Source organism: Canis aureus, chromosome X, assembly GCF_053574225.1.
Source record: "Canis aureus isolate CA01 chromosome X, VMU_Caureus_v.1.0, whole genome shotgun sequence".
Lineage (NCBI taxonomy): Eukaryota > Metazoa > Chordata > Mammalia > Carnivora > Canidae > Canis > Canis aureus.
Window position 1 is genome coordinate 84,070,697 of NC_135649.1, and position 22,462 is coordinate 84,093,158.

General features: G+C 40.5%; 1 protein-coding gene and 1 long non-coding RNA gene across 4 annotated transcripts in view; one reads left to right on the forward strand and one right to left on the reverse strand.

Moving 5' to 3' along the window:
* SLC9A7 (solute carrier family 9 member A7) overlaps positions 1-22,462 on the forward strand; it is a 148,884-nt gene that overhangs the window by 28,675 nt on the left and 97,747 nt on the right. The window lies entirely within an intron of this gene.
* LOC144308196 (uncharacterized) overlaps positions 8,567-22,462 on the reverse strand; it is a 32,422-nt gene continuing 18,526 nt past the window's right edge. Inside the window, exons 3-4 of the long non-coding RNA XR_013374787.1 lie at positions 8,956-9,077; positions 8,567-8,791 (exon numbers count right to left, since the gene is read on the reverse strand). This is a non-coding gene — a long non-coding RNA (uncharacterized LOC144308196). The remainder of the gene's footprint in view (positions 8,792-8,955; positions 9,078-22,462) is intronic.

A 22,462-nucleotide genomic window follows, 5' to 3' on the forward strand; every position in this document is an offset into this window, starting at 1 on the left:
CATAGTGCAAGTATAAAAACAAATTTAAAGGAGACACATTGAAAAAGATATACCCTATCCTCCTATCCATTTCTCCTTGATGTTGTAGTAACCACTTTTGTTGTGTTTCTTTTCATAAATAAAAGCAAATAAAAATATATGTGCTAATTTCTACCTTTCTCTGCATAAAGTAGTATACCATGTGTCCCTAGACTGCACCTGTGCTTTTCATTTACATTGTCCTGGAAATGTTATCATATTAGATTAAAGAACCTTCTTCATTCTTTTATAGTTGCAAGGTATTCTGTTGTGTGGAGGTATCATAATTAGTCCTTTGTTGGTGGGCTCTAGGCTTGTTTCCAGTCTTATTGTAGCAAAGAGTACTGCACTGGATAATATTGAACATTTTGTCCATGTGTGGTTGTCTCTGTGGGACAGATTCCTAAAAGCAGGATTGCTGGATGAAAAGGTAAATATACTTGCAATTTTGGATGATATTGCCAGATTCTTATTAGAAGTTTTACATTTTTCCACTCTTAGCAGCAGTGTCTTGCCAACAGGGTATGTTGTCAAACTTTTGGATTTTTGTCAATTTGAGAGATAAGAATGTGGTCTCGGTGTTGTTTAATTTGCATTGCTCTTATAAATAATACCTTTTCAAAAGCTTAAGAGCCATTTTTTTGTGAATTGTGCATTTATATTTTTGGCCTATTTTTTTTCTGCAGACTTCTCTTTTTCTTGAGTGTAGGAGCTTCTTATACTTTTTATGCATAGGGAGATTAGCCCTTTATCTGTGATGAGTTGCAATTTTTTTCAGTTTGTCTTTAAAAAAAAAAACAACTTTGATTATGTTTTTCTCCCTCTTACAAGATTGTTCTTGCTATTAAATAGTTGAAGTTTTCAAGTTTTTCTTTTAAGATGTCTGGACTTCATCATTAGAAAGGCACTCCCCAGGGGAGCCTGGGTGACTCAGTCAGTTAAGTGTCTGCTTTTGGCTCAGGGCCTGATCTCAGGGTCCTGGGATCAAGCCCCACCGTGGGCTCTCTGCTCAGCGGGGAGTCTGCTGCTCCTTCTCCCTCTGCCTGCTGCTCTGCCTGCCACTTTCCCTACTTGTGCGCTCTCTCTCTCTCTCTCTCTCTCTCTCTCTCTGTGTCAAATAAATAAATAAAATCTTTAAAAAAAGAAAGGTACTCCCCAAATGCCTACCCCATTGTCCCAACACCAATGACGAAAAAAATCCATATTGAGCCTGCTGGTTGGAGATACTTTCTCTATCGTATACTAAATACCTGTATGCATTTCTGGACTTTTTTTGCTTCTCCATTGGTATGCCTCCATTCATGAATTAATGCTACTGATACTGGTATTATACCGATATTAATTAGTACCAATGGTAGAGGCCTTTTGAGTATTTAAAAATCTCATAGGGCTAATGCCCCCCGTGGCTCATTTTTTCCCCCTGAGTTTTCTTCGTTCTTCTTGTCTGCTTAGTTTTATAGATGACTCTATAATTGGCTTGTCTAGTTCCTTCCAAAGGCCTAGTGGTATTTTCATTGGAGTAACATTGGATTTAGGAATCAGTGTGGGAAGAAAAATTTTTACGGTGCCGATTCTTCCTATTCAAGGGTTTCTTAGGCCTTTCCATTTTTCAAGACTTCTGTGTTCCTCAGGAATGTTTTTGGGTTTTCCTCTTTAGTTTTACACATTTCTGGTAAACCTTATTCCTATATATTTTATTTATTTTATTTTTTAAAAGATTTTATTCATTCATTCATTCATGAGAGACACACAGAGAGAGAGAGAAAGAGAGAGAGGGGCAGAGACATAGGCAGAGGGAGAAGCAGGCTCCATGCAGGCAGCCTGATTTGGGACTCGATCCTGGGTCTCCAGGATCACACCCTGAGCCAATGGCAGGAGCTAAACCGCTGAGCTACCCAGGGATCCCCCTACGTTTTTGTTTCTATAATGAAGTTTTCTTGTCCATTGTATCTTTAAACTGTATTGTTGTTCTGGGTTTCCTTTCTCTTAAATTTGCTTAGCCACATTATTTTTTACTTTCTTTAATCTCATTTTATTTTTTATTTTTTTTAATTTATTTTTTATTGGTGTTCAATTTACCAACATACAGAATAACCCCCAGTGCCGTCACCCATTCACTCCCACCCCCCGCCCTCCTCCCCTTCCACCACCCCTAGTTCGTTTCCCAGAGTTAGCAGTCTTTATGTTCTGTCTCCCTTTCTGATATTTCCCACACATTTCTTCTCCCTTCCCTTATATTCCCTTTCACTATTATTTATATTCCCCAAATGAATGAGAACATATAATGTTTGTCCTTCTCCGACTGACTTACTTCACTCAGCATAATACCCCCCAGTTCCATCCACGTTGAAGCAAATGGTGGGTATTTGTCATTTCTAATAGCTGAGTAATCTCATTTTAATAGCCCAGGATATTTTCTGAAAATTTTGAAAAGCTTTTTTTTTTTTTTTAAAGATTTCATTTATTTATTCATGAGAGACACAGAGAGAGAGACAGAGACACAGGCAGAGGGAGAAGCAGGCCCATGCAGGGAGCCGGATGTGGGAACTCGATCCCGGGTCTCCAGAATCAGGCCGTGGGCCGAAGGTGGCGCTAAACCGCTGAGCTACCCAGGCTGCCCTCCAAAAGCTTTTTATTGTATTTCTACCTTGTAATGAAGTAGCTTGAAAATTAATGTTAGAAAATCAAAGTACTGACAATGAATTAGGGTTTCTACTATAAATGTTGGTAATGGTGGGATTTATCATAGGTGCTTGAACACAGAGAAAGTTGTACCCCGAGTGTATTTTGACATTGGTTTGGTGGAACCTGGCTGATCACGAACCAGAACTTGAAACCTTGAAAGTTAACAGATTGATTACTTGTATTAAGGATATACTGAATAAGTATTTTGCCTAATTGCTGAGTGGCAAGTATTAAAAATCAATATTTGGCCAAGACCAAACCAAAATATCACCAGCTTATAGTGAACCTCTTGAGTTAAATAAAATTGCCATTTTATTCAGAAATAAATTATTTACTGCAGTTTTATTAAAAATGTCAGTAGGGGCACCTGGCTGGTTCAGTGGGTGGAGCATGTTCAGAGTTATGGGTTCAAGCCCATGTTGGATGTAGAGATTACTTAAAAAAATAAAATCTGGGCAGCCCCGGTGGTGCAGCGGGGTTAGCGCCGCCTGCAGCCCGGGGTGTGAACCTGGAGACCTGGGATCGGGTCCCATGTCGGGCTCCCTGCATGGAGCCTGCTTCTCCCTCTGCCTGTGTCTCTGCCTGCCTCTCAATCTCTCTCTCTCTTTCTCTCTCTCTGAATAAATAAATTAAAAATCTTAAATAAAATAAAATATTTGAAATAAATGTCAGTCACATTTTTATTTTTTTATTTTTTAAATTTTTTTTTAAAAAAATAATCTCTTCACTCAGTGTGGGGCTCAAACTCACAACCCTGAGATTGAGAGTCATATGCTCCACCGACTGAGCTAGCCAGGTGCCCCAGTAGTCATATTTTTAAAGTTTGACACTACAGAGCATAATTTCTCAGCACTATCATCTGCTAGCTTGCTTGGGAGTTCCTTAGGTCATGTGAGTGTGATACCAAAGAGATAACTACAAATTAAATGCAACCCTAAAAGTTTGTTTTGTGGGGCACCTGAGTGACTCAGTTGCTTAAGTGTCTGCCTTCAGCTCAGGTCATGATCCTGGGGTCCTGGGATCGAGCCCTGCATTGGGTTCCCTGCTCAGCAAAGAACCTACTTCTCTCCCCCTGCCCTTCCCCCACTGCTTGTGTGCTCTCTCTCTTATTCTTTCTTGTGCTCTCTCTCAAATAAATCTTTAAAAATATGAATAAATAAATAAATGAAAGTTTGTTTTATGTTATGAATGATACCACACCAAATAATTCTATAGATAAGAATTGTTATAATCAAATATCTATTATTCTATCTTGTATTGTTACTGAAAGTTTTAGACATTTGCCGACTTAAGTGGATATATTTTCTTAAGTTACTTAGTGATTGCACTCTTCAGTCACTAATTCATTCAAATATTCACTATTTCTTGGCATACTTCTTTTTAAAAGCCAGGTTTATTGAGGTATAATATACATACAATAAAATTCATTCTTTGTAAGTATACAGTTTGATGAGTTTTGATGTATGTATACACTTGGGTGACCACCACCAAAGTCAAACTGTGGAACATGTCTATCGCCCTGGAAAGTCCTCATACACCTTTGCAGAGTGTGCCCTCCACTTACTCTAGCCCTTGGTAGCTATTGACCTGCTTTCTGTCACTACACTTTTGCCTTTTCTAGGACTTCATATACATGAAATCATATAGTAGGGACCCTTTTGTGTCTAGCTTCTTCCAGTTAGTGTAATGCTTTTGTGACTCATCCATGTTGTCATGTGTATCAATAGTTTACTCCTTTTGTATTGCTGAGCAGTGTTCCCCCGTGTGGATGTATCACAGTTTACTTACACATTCCCCATTCGTTGAACATTTGGGTTGTTTTCAGTTTTGGGTATTATAAATAAAGCTGCTGTGAACATTTGCCTACACATCTTTGTGTGGGCATGTGTTTTCATTTCTGTTGGATAAATACCCAAGAGAGATTTCTGGGTTGCATGGTAAGTGTATGTTTAATTTTATAAAAACCTGGCAACCTTTTGCAAAGGGACTGAACATTTTTGCATTCCCAGCAGCAGTGCATACATTTCCAATGGCTCTACATCCTTAACAAGTTTCGTTATTTAGAAATTTTTAATTTTAGCAGTTCTAGTGTGAAGTAATATTTTTATTGTTGTTTTTAATTTGCATTTCCCTAATGACTAATGATGTGGAGCATCTTTTCTTTCCTTTTTAAAAACTGTATTGTAGGGGCTCTTGGATGGCTCAGGCAGTTTAAGCGTCTGACTTTTGATTTTGGCTCAGGTCATGATCTCAGGGTCATGAGATCGAGCCCCATGTCAGGCTCTGTGCTGGGCATGGAACCTGCTTAAGATTTCCTCTCTCCCTCTTTATCTGCCCCACCCCTCCTCTTCCTCTCTAAAACAAAATAAATAAAAAGAAATAAAATTGTATTTTAAATTCCAGTATAGTTAACGTATAGTGTTATATTAATTTCAGGTGTGCGGTATACTGATTCAACAATTGTATCCGTTACGCAGTGTTCATCATGACAAGTGTACTCCTTAATGCTCATAACCTATTTCACCCATCCCTCCCCGCCACCTCCCTTATGGAATATCTTTACTTATGCCTATTTGCCATCTGTGTACCTTCTATGGTGCTCTGTTCATACTTTTGGTCCATTTTAAATCTTTTTTTTCTTTTTGGTCTTATTGAGCTGCATTTTTAATATTTTTGGGGATACAAATCCCTTGTCAGATAAGTGGTTCATGGTATTTTCTTCCTGTGGCCTGTCTTTTCATTTCCTTAACACCGTCTTTGGAAGAGTAGAAGTTTTAGATTTTGATAAAGTCCAGTTTATCAGTTCTTTCCTTTATGGTTTGTACTTTCTTTGTTGATCATAATACATTCTTAATAAGTTAACTGTTTTGTATATAAAATAAAAATCAACAGCTCTCACCGTCATTAATCAGTACTTTATTCTTAGAATAATAAAGGGTCTATTGTTTAAGAGACTGATAGAATTTCTACACATAAAACCCATAAGTTACACTCCAAGTTACAAATAGACTGAATAGTAAACACAAAGGACATGCCTTGTTTATATTACTCATGTTGTTATGCTGGTCACATGTGATGACAGCCTATGCCATCCCGTGTCCATTGGTCATGAATAGTTAAGGAATACAAAAAATGACATTGCAAGAGACATTCAGTTACTTCTGAAGACCAAAGCTGATTTTTGTCTAAGTCAAACTTTGGGCTATCCCTAAATTTATATTGATTGTTTTTTTAGTTGAAGTATAGGTGACACATAATGTTACATTAGTTTCAGGTGTACAACATACTGATTGGACAAGTCTATATGTTTTTTTAAAGATTTTATTTATTCATGAGAGACGCAGAGGGAGAGGCAAAGACAGAGGGAGAGGCAGAGGGAGAAGCATGGACAAATCTATATGTTATGCTGAGCTCCCCACAAGGGTAGCTATCATCTGGCACTGCATAGTGCTATTATGATACCGTTGACTGTATTCCTTATGCTGTTGTACCTTTCATCCCCATGACTTATTCATTCCATGACTGGAAGCCTGTATCTCCCTCCCCCTTCACTTGTTTGGCCCACCCCCATACTGATTGTTTTGTGTGTGTGTATTTATTTTGGTATTGTCTATTAATTACAGATCTCAACCTTCCCGTAAAAGACCCAAGTGAGCCCAATCACGATTTTCACTAAATTGAGTCATATTGAATACTCAAGTCTTTGTGACTATTTATTGTACAGGGATACAGACCCTGCTCACAAGGTCTGCTGTGGGAATGCTATGTGGAGGAGGTTATTAAGAAATTAGCTTTATGATCCCTCCGGAGCTACTGCTTCCTCCTCTGGGAAGTGAGAGAGGGGTTTGGATGAGGCTTGTGGTCTTGAATATTTCTTGTGTGTCCTCACTGTCATTCAGATAATTGAAACTTTGAATATTGTATCACTTTCCTTCACTATAGCAGAATAATTGTGACTCAGCTTTATTAGTTGCTTAAATACAGTTAATGTTTTGCTGAGTTTTGAGTATTTAAGAGATTATGCTAGGATGCCAGGTATGGGAAGAAGAAATAAAAGGTTTCTGCCTCTAATGAGTTGATACACACTAAGTAGATCACAAGTATATACAGTGCACCAAAATCCAGGTCAGGCTGTGTGGCTGAAGTTAGAGCATATGGGGATCAGCAGAATACAGGAAACATATTCAGGGAACAGACTGTGGGCCTTAGCTGCCCTATCGGAGCCCTGAGGCTCTATTTCACTAAGAACTGGGTTGGCATTTGTGATGGAGGCTTGGGTTGATTTAGGCCTGCCTGAGGATGGCCTTGGTCTCCCCTATTCTGGGCCACGAAGACAGAAGAGTTAAGGTAACTGGAGGATGTTGTGTCCGCCTCGGTTGTTGTATGAAACTGTACCTGGCTTGGGGAGCTGTGAATGAGTGTGTGGACTTTTGGCTTGTATGAGGGTAGTATACAAAATCGGTGGGAAAAGGGGCTGTGGCTTCTCTGTATCAACAAGCTGTGTGGGTGAGGGGAGAGAAGAAGCTGGCTACTTGGGTGGCCAGTGCGCCTCCCATGGAGATGGAGCTTCTGTCTCAGTATATTTGCAGTCCTATACCCTTCTCTAAAGGAGTAAATGTTATAGTAACTGAAAAGTTCTTTGGGGCCCGGGAGCCTTGTTGCTGGCTTGAACCCATCACAGCTTGGAATGAAAGGTTAGCCATACAGGTTGGGGAGATGCCTTTAGAGAGGTTGCATTGGGGATGATGGGGACCGGAATCAGTGCTGTAGCAACAAGAAGGTGAGAGGTCAACATCTGCATCCATGGAAAGCACTGAAACTCCTGATAGCAGTTCTAGCAGATGGTCTAGGGCAGAAGGGAGACCAGAACTCCAGATATAGCTCTGCTGAGAGGTCTGAATGGGGCCAGCAGCTCTTCCTAGCTGTGTAAACATTTCAATTTAATTTAATTTTCAAAAAAAAATTAACAGCACTTGATATGTGCCAAGTACTATTCTAGGTATTTTTATAAATATGGACTCATTTAATTCCATCTACTGAGGAGAAGAGCAAGGCACAAAGAAATGGGAGTAGCTTTGCCACTGGCGAAGCAGGGATTTGAACTCAGGCAGTCTGGCTCCAGTATCCATGCTCTGAGCCCTTCCAATTCTGTTAGCTGCTGTACACATTCTTCCTCATAGGAAATGAGTGGAAGAGTTTCTGCTGTTCACAGAGAATGCCCATACAGGTGACAGCTGCCCAGGGTCATCTCATTGGAGCACGGATTCCTTAGCATGAAGCATAGGTGAGGATAGCACCTACCCTTTGGCTTCTACCCCTCCCTGTCCCACAACCAGGGAAGCCCTACATTACAGTTGTGGGGTCCCACTTCACATCTGTTGACCACCCCCCTTTGCTATTGAGACAACCCCATCCTCACAATTCCTGGGATCGGAAGTTACATTTCCCCCTTCTCTTGGATCTTTAGATCTTTTGCAGGGCCCACAGCTGTGATGCCCCTGCAGTCTCCTGCTTTGCCTTTTTGGAGGGGAGTGAGTTTGCTTTGGGAGGAAATCTCAGCAAAGGTCTGAGCAATGGGTGTGCACTTGGGGCTCACTCAGAGGTTCAGACATTACTTTATCATAGTTTTTTTGCCTTTCCTTGAAAGCAATTCTCAGTGTTAATACATGGGTTGTCCCACCCAGGCCCTTTAGTCATAGCAAAGAAAGCAAATTATTCCCTTTTCAAAGATGAGCCTTATATGAATTATTACACTACCTCTTATGTGAATTCTCCCAGTTATGTGTGGCCATGATTTATGTATATTATTCTTCTTTCTTTTGCTGGATGGGTAGATCAAAATGGCTTTCTCATCATGATTTTTATTCTTTGCTACAAAGCAGTGATTTGGTTTCTAGGTCGACATTTCAGCAGCATGATGTTTTATCACAGTACGCCAACTTGCTCACGCTGCTGGCTGAGCAGGGACGGCTGAAATGCACTGATTGAGCTGTTGATATCTTCACCATCCTATTTCATATTGAATGAAGCATGACAGGTCCCACTCTGTGACTGAAGCTGTGAGTATCAGTTGTTTCCATGTGGTGGCCTAAGATGACAGAAGGTTACCAGCTTACTAGGGATGAACCTTCTGGAGGTTCATCTGGAGGGATGAACACCTCTGCTTTGAGCCCACCATAGAACTTGTGTGTGGCATCTAGTAAATTACAGCCCCACTGCTAGGGTGACCTGCAACCACAAAGAAGGACTAACTTTGTCACACAGGAAGTTTTGGAGCTCTCCGATCATCTGTCTCAGGTCATGCTTCATGGTGTTACTGGTATACCTGCCGTGAAGACTGTGATCAGCATCCATCATTTCTTTATGTGTACTGCCTAAATCAAGCATCATAAATGGGGTTGATAAAACTTTTTTTTCTCCACTGAATTTTAGTTTTTACAGTTAAGCTTAGAATAATTCAAGTAACTATGGTTTGAGGAGGAAACAGTTCTTACTTGGTGCATGAAAAACTATTACTCTATATTGTGCTCCATTTTTCTGGAAATAACTGTTAGTGAGATTAACAAGCATCATCACAGAAACAAAGTGTTCCTTTAAAAGCCACAGATTAGGGAAGCCCCAGTGGTGCAGCGGTTTAGCACCGCCTGCAGCCCAGGGCGTGATCCTAGAGACCCTGGATCGAGTCCCACGTCAGGCTCTCTGTATGATGCCTGCTTCTCCCTTTGCCTGTGTCTCTGCCTCTCTCTCTCTCTCTGTCTCTATGAATAAATAAATAAAATCTTAAAAAAATAAAAGCCACAGATTACTGCTTTTATATTGACAAAAGCCATAAACAAGCATCTCTTCCTTAATAGGAGGGTTTAAACAGATGTTTAAACATTAAGGCAGTGATGATTCTAAAACATAATGAAAATCCTAGTTAAGGATGTTTGTTTTGAAGCCTGTATTCATAGGATACTTCTATATGGAACACCCTTGCATTTTGGAGCAAAAATAGATTTTTGGGGGGCACCTGGGTGGCTCAGTCAGTTAAACGTCTGATTCTTGGTTTCATGATCTCATGGATTGTTGGATTAAGCCCCGCATGGGGCTCCTCATTCAGCAAGTAGCCGGCTTGAAATACTCTGCCCCTCCTCCTTGCTCGTGTTCACGCTCTCTCTCTAAAAATCTTTTAAAAAATAGATTTTTGGTTTATCAACCCTTAGACTAGAATGTAAACCCATGTTTAATCTCCATTTGGACAGTTAATAGTTCAAACCATGAAGTCATATGTTGACTGAGAGTGTGAGAAGCAAAGTGGGAAAAAAAGGCTTCTCACTGGTGAATGTCACCAGCGGCCTTGACTAACTGCACTTACCACAATACATCATCATCTCTTCTCCCTACCTTCACTAGATCATAAGGTCCAGAGAGGCACCCTTGATTGCCTTGTTCATGATTGCTCAAGTATCAGTTACATGAGAGTCTCTATAGTCCTCAGAGGGCTGGTGGTGAGGTGTGGAGCGGAGGGTCTTTCCTCAGTACTGGGCCTTCACTTTGGAAGCCAAACTGTGTTGTGATAATTATAATAATTTAAAACTGTGCGGCATCTGAAGATGACTCTGCAGGAAATTGAATTTTGAAGCAAACTTATGTCTTGGAAGCTTAATGGATGACTTTTAAAAAACAGAGAATCATTTACCTCTAGCTTAGAAGCCAGAGAAACCAGACGCTGAAGCGTGTGCCCTCTTCCCTCAGTCTCCTCTTCTCTTGCAGCTCTAATTTCTATCCAGGATAACATTACATTTGCATCTTTGAAAATTCCACCATTCTGGCTGGCTGATTAGAGTGGTAAAGTGGAAACACACCTTGTGTGTTCGCCGTCGTTCTGGAGAATTACTAGTAAAGTCTCTTTCTGGCAATTCTCATTAAATGACTTAATTTTAGAAATGGGAAGAGCCTTATATACTGGAGCACTTGAATCTAAGCAAATTATTATATTAAACTCTAGTAAGAATGAAAACTATTTCCTGGAATTTTGTAACACCAACTCAAAGTTAAATCAAACTATATCTTCAGGTACCATCACAAAGATCATAAACACAGACAAATGCGGTTTATGTATACAATGGAATATTCCTCAGCCATTAGAAACGACAAATACCCACCATTTGCTTCGACGTGGATGGAACTGGAGGGTTCTGAGTGAAATAAGTCAATCGGAGAAGGACAAACATTATATGGTCTCATTCATTTGGGGAATATAAATAATAGTGAAAGGGAATATAAGGGAAGGGAGAAGAAATGTGTGGGAAATATCAGAAAGGGAGACAGAACATAAAGACTCCTAACTCTGGGAAACGAACTAGGGGTGGTGGAAGGGGAGGAGGGCGGGGGGATGGGGTGACTGGGTGACGGGCACTGAGGGGGGCACTTGACGGGATGAGCACTGGGTGTTATTCTGTATGTTGGCAAATTGAACACCAATAAAAAATAAATTTATTACAAAAAATAAATAAACACAGACAATATATTTTTGAACCTTCATATCATTGTGTGAATTTGGACCAGAGGTGATCATCTCATGGGAATGGTGATTTCAATTCCTTTGTTTAGGCCATTTGTTTTTAAATTTGGATTTCCATGTACCTGAGATCTCACCTTTAACATCTACTCATGTGATGCTTTTGGTCACTTTTTTTGAGAGATTTGGCTGTGGGAATTCAGGATATAGACTTGTCAGTCTAAATATATAGGTCGTTTTGCTTTGAGAGATCATCTCAGAGACCTTCAGGGTTTCTTTGGATGATGGGCTTCAGTAGGTGGGGTTCTCTCCTTTTTTCTTCTCTTGTCTTCATTTTTCCCCCTTTTATTCTCTGCCAATGTCATGAGGGAGGTCTTGGATGACTGTATTGCCAGGGTGACAGTAAGGTGTGTGCAGGGAACTCAGAAGTGTTAAGGATGACGGGTGTTGATGTGTGAGGGGCAGATGGTGGTAGGAAGTGAAATTGGAGAGGCAGATGCTAGGTCTCTGTGGTCCTTGAATGCCATGTTTCTATGAGCAGTGAAGTCCCTGAAGAATTTTAAGCAGGGCTGTGTCATGACTAGCCTTATTTGTGATCCCGAGAAATTAGTCAGGTGGTTTTTGGACAGTGGATAATTAGGAAACTGGGTGAGATGCAGGGAGGATAGTTAAGAAATTATTGTGGAAGGTCCAGGCAGGAGACTTGAACTGGAATAAAGATGGGTAAGTTGGATTGGGAGTGAGCAGGGAGAGTGCTTGGGAGGTAGGGTTAGCAGACCAGGAAGGGAAAGGACATGCCACCAGTGATGCCAAGCTTTTGTGCTAGATTGAAGTAATTGTGTGAATGTTTGAACCAGAGCTGTTTTCTTTTCTTTTGTTTTCAAAGATTTTATCTATTTATTTGACAGACAGAGAAAGAGAAAGAGAGCATAAGCAGGGGGAGTGGCAGGCAGAGGGAGAGGGAGAAACAGGCTATCTGCTGAGCAGGGAGCCCATTGTAGGGCTCGATCTCAGGACCCCCGGATCATGACCTGAGCAGAAGGCAGACACTTAACCGACTGAGCCACCCAGGCACCCCTAGAGCTATTTTCTGAAGAAAATCTTGTTTGTAATTTTTCGAACCTTTCTTCAGCAGGTAAGAATATACACATCAAGATTTTTAATTTATTTTTTATTATTTTATTTTATTATTGTAACAAATAGCCTTACAATTGACACACCTAGAAACTGTAGCTCCATAGAGCTTTTAAATGACCAGCTGTTGAAGTTCTCAGTAATGACCTTAATCATGTTGGTCATTCATCTTGCTCATGTCAGAAGCCCAGCTGAAAAGCCTAGTATTTGCAAAAGGAACATTCTTAGAAAATATATTACTTATTAATTCTTCCAAAAAATAATTTTAGCCGAAACATCAGGAAATGACAGATTGGACCATATAATATTGTCCTCCAATATTCCATCCACAGAATTGCCTGTAGAGTACCAAACTAATATTATGCCTTTAGTTTTCTCTGAGGACTACTTACTGGTGGAATGCCTTTACATTTTGTAGAAAAATGTTCTTAAAGCTATTGTTGACCTTGGCTCCCCTCTCCCCACTTTCTATAAAAACTGTGAGACAGAATCTTCTTAGAGCAGAGGACCAACAAAATAATTTTGTGATTTATCAACACTTAGGCTAGAATAGGAAATTCACATTTATTCTCGTGTTTTCCATTTTGCTTTTGTCAGAAAAATGCACAAAGTTTTAATCTTATTTTCTGGTTTCCCTCAGATAATTTTTTTGATTATGGCTTTTCTTTTGTTCTCTATCTAACCATATTCATTGCTGTTTTAACTGGACTTGTGTTCCTACTTTAATGAAATAATATTTCAAGTGTGTTTCTAAGGAGAATGAAAATTTGGGATGATCCTAAATTAGTATTTTTAGGAGATTTAAGAGTCCTGCTTAGATTTCCTTAAATAGGGTTTTTTTTTTTTCTTAATGGCACTGAAACCCTTTATCATCCAAACATAATAGAAATCAACAAAAGAAATATTAAAGTCACTATATGGTACTATATGGAATTTGTAGTTATTTGTAGTTATTTGACCCCCTGTATGATTCATATCGATAATATATGTGTCCCTTTTATAGGACTTCGGGAACCATTTGAGTATTTTCCAGGATAGGCTGCAGTTACAACTTTGCTTTTTGTCATATACATAGCTCCTGTTTGCAGAAGTGAAGAATGTGACAGCCCCTTCCCAACTACTTCATTATTTCTTTGGGAAAATGCAATTAGATTATTCTGGTAAATGTGTTTTTTTGCATAGCTCATGTGACCAGATGTAGGATGAGAACCAAGCCTAGGGTTTTTGTTTTATATTTGTTCTAGACAGCCCTTATTCTTTCTATCAGGCCTCTGGCTTTATCTGGAAGCCAAGTGGCTTTAGGACAAAATATTTTCCCCTTCCCCATACATCAAGGAACTAGAATCAAAAGCAAAACCAAGCAAAAGAAAGGAAGGGAAGAATAAATTTTGAAAAACTAAATTATCATCCAAATAGCCTCAAATAGGATTTGAAAGTCACTTGGGAATTATTTGCTTGTTGATATCAGAGTCATTCTTTCCTGTTTGGGTGTAAATCATTTAGACCTCCAATCTGCTGATACTGCTGCTGGATATTTTGAAAGAGAAGTTAGTGCATTCACAATAGACTTCAATTCCTCAGAACTCTCTATTTCCAGCATTTTTCAGAGTGAGTCAGTGGGGGAGTTTGAGAGCCGATTTAGGCAAGGTAATTACTTCCTCCCCTCTATACACTCAAAGCACTCACCTGTATTGTAGCAGTCCTACTCTCTGGGCTAGAGCCTTTTGTTTTACTGAGCAAGATCCTGCCTTAGTCATCGCAGGGCTCTCATGTCTAGTGGCTGAGTAATACAGGCAACAGGGAGCTCTTTCTTACATTATTTGCATTGGTGATAAGCTTAGGTGCTCTAAAAACACACATCTTTACCAGATGTTATAGGAAGGCAGGGAACACTGCCTAAGGTCATGCACACGTTCTAAGGTCATGCACACGTTCACTTTACCCGGTTAGCCACTTGATGTTGTGCATTCAGGTCTGTGCATAGATGTGTATAGGTGCACTGGCTAAGGAGTCAGGAGGCTGGGTCTGAGTCACTACTTAACCCCACAGGACCCACCTGTACTTGAACAGACCACTGACTAGCTCTAGGTTTCAGCATCTTGCTTTGCAAAATATGACTTAGATGTGCACTGCCTACCTTAGGGGACTATTTGCCAGGAAAAAAAATCAGGTAATGTATATATATCTAAAGACTTCTTAAGACTAGAAAAAGACTCTGTGTGACATTTGTCATTCTTAACTAAGCAAGGCTGATGGCGCCTTCACAAATTTTGATTCAATCCAGAACCACGCCTTCTATCACTGGACTCATATTTTGACACCAATGATCATAATATTTAAAAATATTGTGACCATTTCCAGGAGCTAAGAACACTCCAACCATTATAAAGAAAAAGCTGTCCAGTTATAACTATACCAAACCAGTCAAGCTGATTTGTTGTTGTCATTGTTTTTATAATATCCCCATGTGGAAGAAGGGGCTTGGGATATCTCTGGAACCTCTTTTATAAAGTACCAATCCAATTCATGAGGGTCTCACCCTCATGACTAAAGCACCTTCCAAAGGCCCCACTTCCTATGCCATCATCTTTGGGGATTAGGATTTCAATGTATGAATTTGGGGTAGGGTGACACAAACAGACCATAGAAATCAACATTTTAAAATCTAACTTAGCAATCTTTTTTCAGCATGCTTTCTTCCATTGGCCATATACACTGGTCTCTCTTTTCCCCCTTGGAACAAGCTTTACCATTCTGTTTGTTTCCTTTTTAAGCAGTAAATATCTTTGATGTCTGCTAACTATTTTTATGAGAATCTTGTTTGTTACTCTTTGAAATTTATCCTCTGACAAAAACGAGAACCGGAAGATAATGTGTACTGTCGTTAAGCCCCAGTCACCCCCCAAATAGCTTTAGTCCATGATGTACTTAGTATAATATTCAGTTAAACTTTAGAAAATTAGACTGTTGTAGTGATGACAGTAATTTAAAGATAATGTTAAGGAATTATTTTTCTTGACTTTTTGATGACAGGATTGATTAGAGGATGAGAAGAAAGATACTGGAAGGCATTTATAGTTATCTGTTCTGATAGGACATTTTACATGTGTTCAATACCTGAATAATTCTCAAGGAGTTTACAGTCTAGTTAGGGATATGGAATAATTTAAGAACTGGGCTTATCTGTGGTGAAAATAAATACTGATTATTTTAATATGCAGAGTATTTGTTCAGAGAAATGAGATATCAGTGTGAACGAGGAACTTGGGTAGGCTTTAGAGAATTGAGGTTAATCCAAGTGAAAAGAAATTTTTTTTTTGAAAAGAAATTTCATCCAAGTACAAAAGTTGAGTAAATGCATCTAGCGCAATGTCTGATATATACTAGATGGAAATACTAATTTGCTTGGTGAATGCATCTTTCCTTCAACAAACTTATCTTCCAGTTTTACAGTTCTCTCTTCCACTGTATCTAGTCTACTATTGACTGTGAAAATGAAATAAGATTCTAAGATCATGTTTTTCGGTTCTAGAGTTTCTAACAGTTCTTTCTAAAATCTCAGCCTTCCACTCTACACTATTCTTCTTAACCCTTTTTCTGCTATATATTTTTTGCAATAGCATTTACTGTGTTCTTTTCTTATGTAGTTTATTTATTTCTCATGTTTCTCTCTCCTAGTAGAATGTGAAGAAATTCCATGAGAGCAGGAATTTGTTTTGTTCACTGATACATATCCCCAAAGATTAGAACAGTGCTTAGGAGATAGTAAAAGCTGAAAACTCATTTGCTGAATGAATGTGTGGTCTATAAGTGTGGAGGCAATGATGAAACCTATCAGGTCAGATCAAGCGGGGAGCTCCCTGTGGTGCATACTAGGAAATAAGATTGGGGGGAATGCATTCATTATGGCCAGATTACATGTTTCGAGGGGAGATTCAGGGTTTCACTACAATAGGCACATACATTATTTATAAAGCTGAACAAAATCTTACTTATAATTCACTTGTCATCTGGGAGGCATCAGGAAATAGCAGAAAGAGCTCTCGCTTTGGAATTAAGGTGAATTCGAATCCTATAGTTTCTGTGACCAGATCAGCTATGTGACCTTAGGCAAGTGATTTAAAGATCTAGTTTTCTCAACTGTAAAGTACTGTAAAATAATCCCTACTTCATAAAGTTACAGTGAAAATTAAAAGAATAAAGTAGATATTCAATAAGTATTTTTTTATTCTGCATGTATTGATTCAGAATTATTATCTTTTAACGTACTAAAACATATTTTTTCTGTCTGGGACAAATAGAGTAATATGAAGAAGCAAACAACACTGGGGTGGTGTATTGTAACTGTGGTTTAGAAAAAAATAGCTACCAAATATGAGTAAAAATGAAAAGAAGATACTATATTTGGGTATTTGACAGCCATGAGAAAAACCCACAGAAATAACCAGTATCGTTTCACTTCTCCAAAATGGTTTAAAACCTCCAGTTAACTACACAAGAGAGGAAAATCCCCTAATAAGGCCGGAGTCACTAATTGTAATGCCTCCAAAAGTACCAAGCCACTGGGAAGCCACCAGGTTCTGGGGAAAATCAGCCTTTCCTGACATCCTCCTGGGTGTCTCTGTCCAGGCAGGAATCCCACCTGGATGTTGACATAAGGCCGGACACTAACCTGACACTCTGAAGAAAATATTTTAATGTTATGTTCTCTACTTGTTAAAGGTTAACTAAGGAGAACATCCTCCTGGAGAAGCCTTGTACATGTTCTATATAGCAGTTGTTAAAGAGGGTCAACCTGTTTTTTGTTTGTTTTGTTTTGTTTTGTTTTGTTTTTTGCTAATTGAGCCTTGTGACAGATTTGTTTTAGAATGAGGATCAAGCAAGCATTTATTTCTCTTAACTGGTCCCATCAGGTGATGTGAATCAAACAGCACACAAGGTTTTCTCTTAGTTGTCAAGAAACCCAGCACAGCATGTAATGCTTTATTACAATCATGGAAAGTCAAGGAGGACCATACATTTCACTGTTCTTTCTACAGAGTTTAATATTACCAATTTCTGTTCTGACTTGCTGTAGGAGACTTTAAAAGGCTTTATAAAACAACCAGCCTGTACCTGAGACTGATCCGTCCCTCAGTGTACCATTGAACTAATTGAACATTGCTCCTGATGTGATCCAGACACTTTGTGAATAAAGTGTGTTTAAAAGACCCACGTGTCGGGATCCCTGGGTGGCGCAGCGGTTTGGCGCCTGCCTTTGGCCCAGGGCGCGATCCTGGAGACCCGGGATCGAATCCCACATCGGGCTCCCGGTGCATGGAGCCTGCCTGCTTCTCCCTCTGCCTGTGTCTCTGCCTCTCTCTCTCTCTCTGATGTGACTATCATAAATAAATAAAAATTAAAAAAAAGACCCATGTGTCTTGCAATAGGGGAATGGTTTAATAAATGTGGTGCATAAATATGTCATATTTAGAATGTAGAGCCTAACACGTAAAGAAAGCCTATCCTATAAGCCCTTACAAGAGGCACAACGTGGAACTGAAAGAAGACTTTCTTTTCTAGCCTCTCTTGCAGCCGGATGCAACTCTGTGACTAGGTCCTGGCCGGTGGGGTGTGAGTGGAAGTAATGGGCACAACTTAGAGGCACTCCCCATAAAAGGCAGGGGAGAGCCTTTCCTTGTCCCATTCTCAGTTCTCTTTCCCTGAGATGCAGGCCTAATGGTGAGGGCAACACCCATGGATGGTAGAGCAGGAAGACAGGGGTGCCACTGTTTCAACACAGGAAACTGTATGCTCTGACTCTGGGATGAGAGACCCCCATCTCATGTAAGCTCTGGTCCCTTTGGTCTCTGTTCCAGCAGCCGAACTGGTTTCCTAGTTCCACATCATACTATTTCCGTAAGTTAAAAGAAGCAAAAGACCATTATATATTTGTGGATATGTATATTTAGCAAACCTCGGACTGGACATAGACTATAATGAGGGGTGGGCGCTGCAGAGGCGGAGGGAGGGGATAGAACGAGGGAAAGAAGAAGTACAGCCCTCTTTCCCTCTAATGCTGTGTATCCTGCCCAGTCCTTTGTGTCCGAGCAGGACAGGTGATGATGAATGATGAAGACGTCTGTACATGTGAGATTTTTGTGAGTGCTTGTGCCAAGCTGTTTCTTGGTAGCTTTTTTAAAAATATATTTATTTATTTGAGAGAGCATGAGTAGGGGGAGGGGGAGAGGGAGAAGCAGGCCCTCCACCGACCAGAGGTGGGGCTCGATCCCAGGACCCCAAAATCATGACCTGAGCTGAAGGCAGATGCTTAACTGACTGAGCCACCCAGGAGCCTCTCCTGATGGCTTCTAACAGTGACTTCTGTCATCATAGGAGTGAGCTATGAAATGGAATTAGGAAAACAGATGCTTGCTGTTTGATGGTAAGGCCTGTGGCACAAATGTTGCCAGGAGAAGCCTGGCAGGCTGCAAGAAAGAGGCCACACAGGTCGTATTCACCTCGGCCCAGACTCTAGACAATGATGTCACCTGCTCAGAAGCTGAAACTGTCAGCAGCCTGAGTGACTCTCAGGGCCAAGCTCACGTTCATCAGGCTCAGAGTCTGAACCTAACCAGAGTGCAGAATTCAGACAGAGTAGACTGTTTTCTCTGTGTAGATGTCTCTGTACAGACATAGAGTTGTTGTCAGAAGATTACTTAGAGGACAGAATTAAAACAGAAGCTATTGGTTGTGATGTGCTTTTGTCTAGACTAGAAAAGGCCAATGGGTCCGTCTCCTCGGCAGGGACAGCTTTGTCCCTTCCCTCCAACTGGTTTAGGTCAGGCACTGGATCCTTTCTTTCAGCCAGTGATTACATGAGTCATCTTATCATCTGACTTTGGAGGTTTGCTTTTCTTCTTTTCACAGTATTTTTCCAAACTGGATACCCCACAGTGCACTGGATTCTCCCCAGGTGAATCTAAGGTGCATTCCCACTGGGTCACTTTGTGGTTTGGGGATTCCCAGGCTCTTCGGGGCACGCGAGCAGCTAATCTCCTGGTTTACTCTTATCATTTGCCAGTCACATCTGGCAGTTTTGCTGGCTATCTGAGGAAAACTTCATTCTCTTGCCTTTAAATCTTGGGAACTCTCACTTTTGTCCCCCACCCCCATTCCAGGTGCATTCCATGATGCTTTTGGTAGTATTTTTGGATGAGGTTCTTCCTGGCACAAAGGAGGGTCTTCTATGTATCCAGCTGTCCCTGCTTTCATTCTGTTTGAGCGTGGAGGTGCCCAAAGTCCAGTCCTTGATCTGATAAGTTTCTTTCACTCTCTGGTTCATGGCTTCAGATACCATTTTTACATAGCTGCCCTACAGGTCTTTATATTTCGTCTTGTATGTAACTTCTATAATACAGCCTTGAGACTTGTTACTTATTTAAATGAATTTTTGATAGGATAATACATATCATAGTTCAAAATGCAAAAGTTTCAAGAAAAGACAAGTGAAAAAGAGGCTTCCCTTTGTCCCTGGATAGAAATTTATCCCATTCTCTTTCTTGGAGGCAAGCATTCTCATCATTTGGGCCATTTTCCCCTGAATGTGCCATGCTTTGAAATCAGTATATGTGATGACAGAGTTAGCACCTTCTGTTTTTTTTTTTTAAAGATTTCATTTATTTCTTTATTTGAGAGAGAGAGAGCAGGGGGAGGTCTAGAGGAAGAGAATCTCAAACAGACTCGTTGGCAAGTACAGAGCCTGATTTGGGGCTCGATCCCAAGACCTGAGATCACAACCCAAGCCGAAACCAAGAGTCAGATACTCAACCAAGTACACCACCCAGGCGCCCCAGCATCTTCCGTTTTTAATACCAGCTTTCTCACTGGACATTCTCACTTCTGTAAATGCTGTCCATATCTTACCAGCCACCTCAGCTCAAAGCTTTGGTGTTTTCTTTTACTTCTTTTTCCTCTTTTGCCTCATTTATATCTTTATTCATATTCCGCTGATTTATTCTTTGACATGTATTTTACAGCAGGCTTTTCCTTTCTGTTACACTGGCCTGTCAATGGCAACCAACCTCTCAGCCCACACAGTGTTTGACTGTCTGATGATTCCCCTGAGAACCATGAACATCCACCTACTGTAATATAACTGGAAGGATGGTTGATGGGTTGTCTACATGATGCTTTTTTTGTTTGCATAGCTTGCCTTCAATTGGATTATGGGCTCTCAGAGGACAGGAATCATTGTGCGCTATTTCTGGTATATTCCTTATAGCACTTTACGTGGTCTTATACATAGAGCCAGTTCTCCATATATATTTGGCAAATAATGAGCTGAACACTATCTTTTGTTGGTTTAAGTAAGACATGGGCATTTTGTTTTTAAAAACACAGAAAAAAATAAGTGGCAAGGAATATAGTGGCAAGACATTGAGAAGATAGCTTGCTATATTTATGAGCATTTGTTACCTTTTCTTTTCCTCAACATTTTTTTCTTTGCTTGCTCTGTAATAATTGCCCCCACGGTTCTATCTCAGGACCTCCCACCACACTAGCTGTGCTCCTTCTCTCTTTTATTTTCCTCTCTAGTACTTAACACACTAGTGAATTCATTTACCTTGTTTTCAAAGCATTCTCTCCCCTACTAGAATGTAAGCTTAGGGGTGCCTGGCTGACTCAGTTGATGGAACATAGGACTCTTGATATCAGGGTTGTAAGTTTGAGCCCCACATTGGGTATAGAGATTACTTTAAAAAAAAAGACACAGCAGAATCTTTACAGGATAAGCTTAAAGCCTTCTTTCCCCTATTAGACTGTGAGCCATATGAGGGCAGGACTTTTATCATTCTTGTTGACTGCTAGACTCCCAGTGCCTGGCATGTAGTAAGCTGCTCAATAAATATTTGTTGAATGTGTAACCTGATGAGGTGCCAATCGGATGTGTTGTCATTAAATTGATGACTCTCACCAATCCTAGATTTCTTTGTTCTGTTCAGTGTCACTTAGCATCAAGGCTTTGAGGGCCAAAAGACATTCTTTATCTCTCTGCAAGCAAAAGCCATAGTTCAGGCCTGAGTGACTGAGAGGCTCTTGGGAGGAAGAAATAGACCATATGGTCGACAGTGCTGGATAAAGACATCTTGGGCTCAGCTTTCTATTGGTTAGCTTATTTTCCACACTCCCACTTGTATTTTGCTAACCTCTTATGAGTACCTTCAGTAAGGGTGATTCATGTCCCTATTTGTTATTTTTACCACAGATTAGGTCTTTTTAGTGACTTAAATTCTCCTCTTGTAGTTAGTGTCCATTTGGATTCCTTTGCTTAGGACTTGTCACTCTGACATAAAGGAAGCCATTTGAGGGGCACCTGGGTGGCTCAGTTGGTTAAGTGGTTAAGTGTCTGCCTTTGGCTCAGGTTATGATCTCAGGGTCCTGGGATCAAGTCCCACATCTGGCTCCCTGCTCAGCAGGGAGTCTGCTTCTTCCTCTGCCCCTCTCCTTCTCCCTGCTCCTGTGTTCTGTGCTCTCTCTCTCAAATGAAATATTTTTTTCCTTTTAAAAAATAAGGCCATTTGATTGGGTTTGAGTTTGAGCCTTAAATAATTTAGTCTCACAGAGAAAAATTCTGTTCTGTGGCTACATTTTGCCCATCTGGCCAGCCAGCTGCTGTGACTGACTATATGAGCCTCGGGTCCTACCTCCTGTGGGAACAGTCAGGTAGGCCTTAGCATGAATGCAGAACCGAGAGGCTGCCGGCTGAATGGTGACCCCAGCTTTCCAGTAAGGGCTGCCTGGCCACCCTGCTTCGAGAGATCCCCTGCTGTGACTGCGGGTGTCAGATGTGAGGCTGCTGTGCTGCTCACTAATCATTTAATCAGCTCGAAAATGGGGTTGGTGTCCTTTGTGAGAACCGAAGTTGCTGAGATGGTATCAGGAAAACCTTAGGACCTTGTTAAATCGACACAAAGAGATCGACAGACTGTGCGTTGCCAAGGAATGGAGGCTTTTGTACCCTAGATGGCAAGGAGCCACTGGAACACTTGAAGCAGGGCAGAGATGTTTATTTTAGGATTACTGGCCCTGCAGTGGTTTTGAGGTAGATCATCCAGGACCATGAGGTGAGTGTGAGGAGGC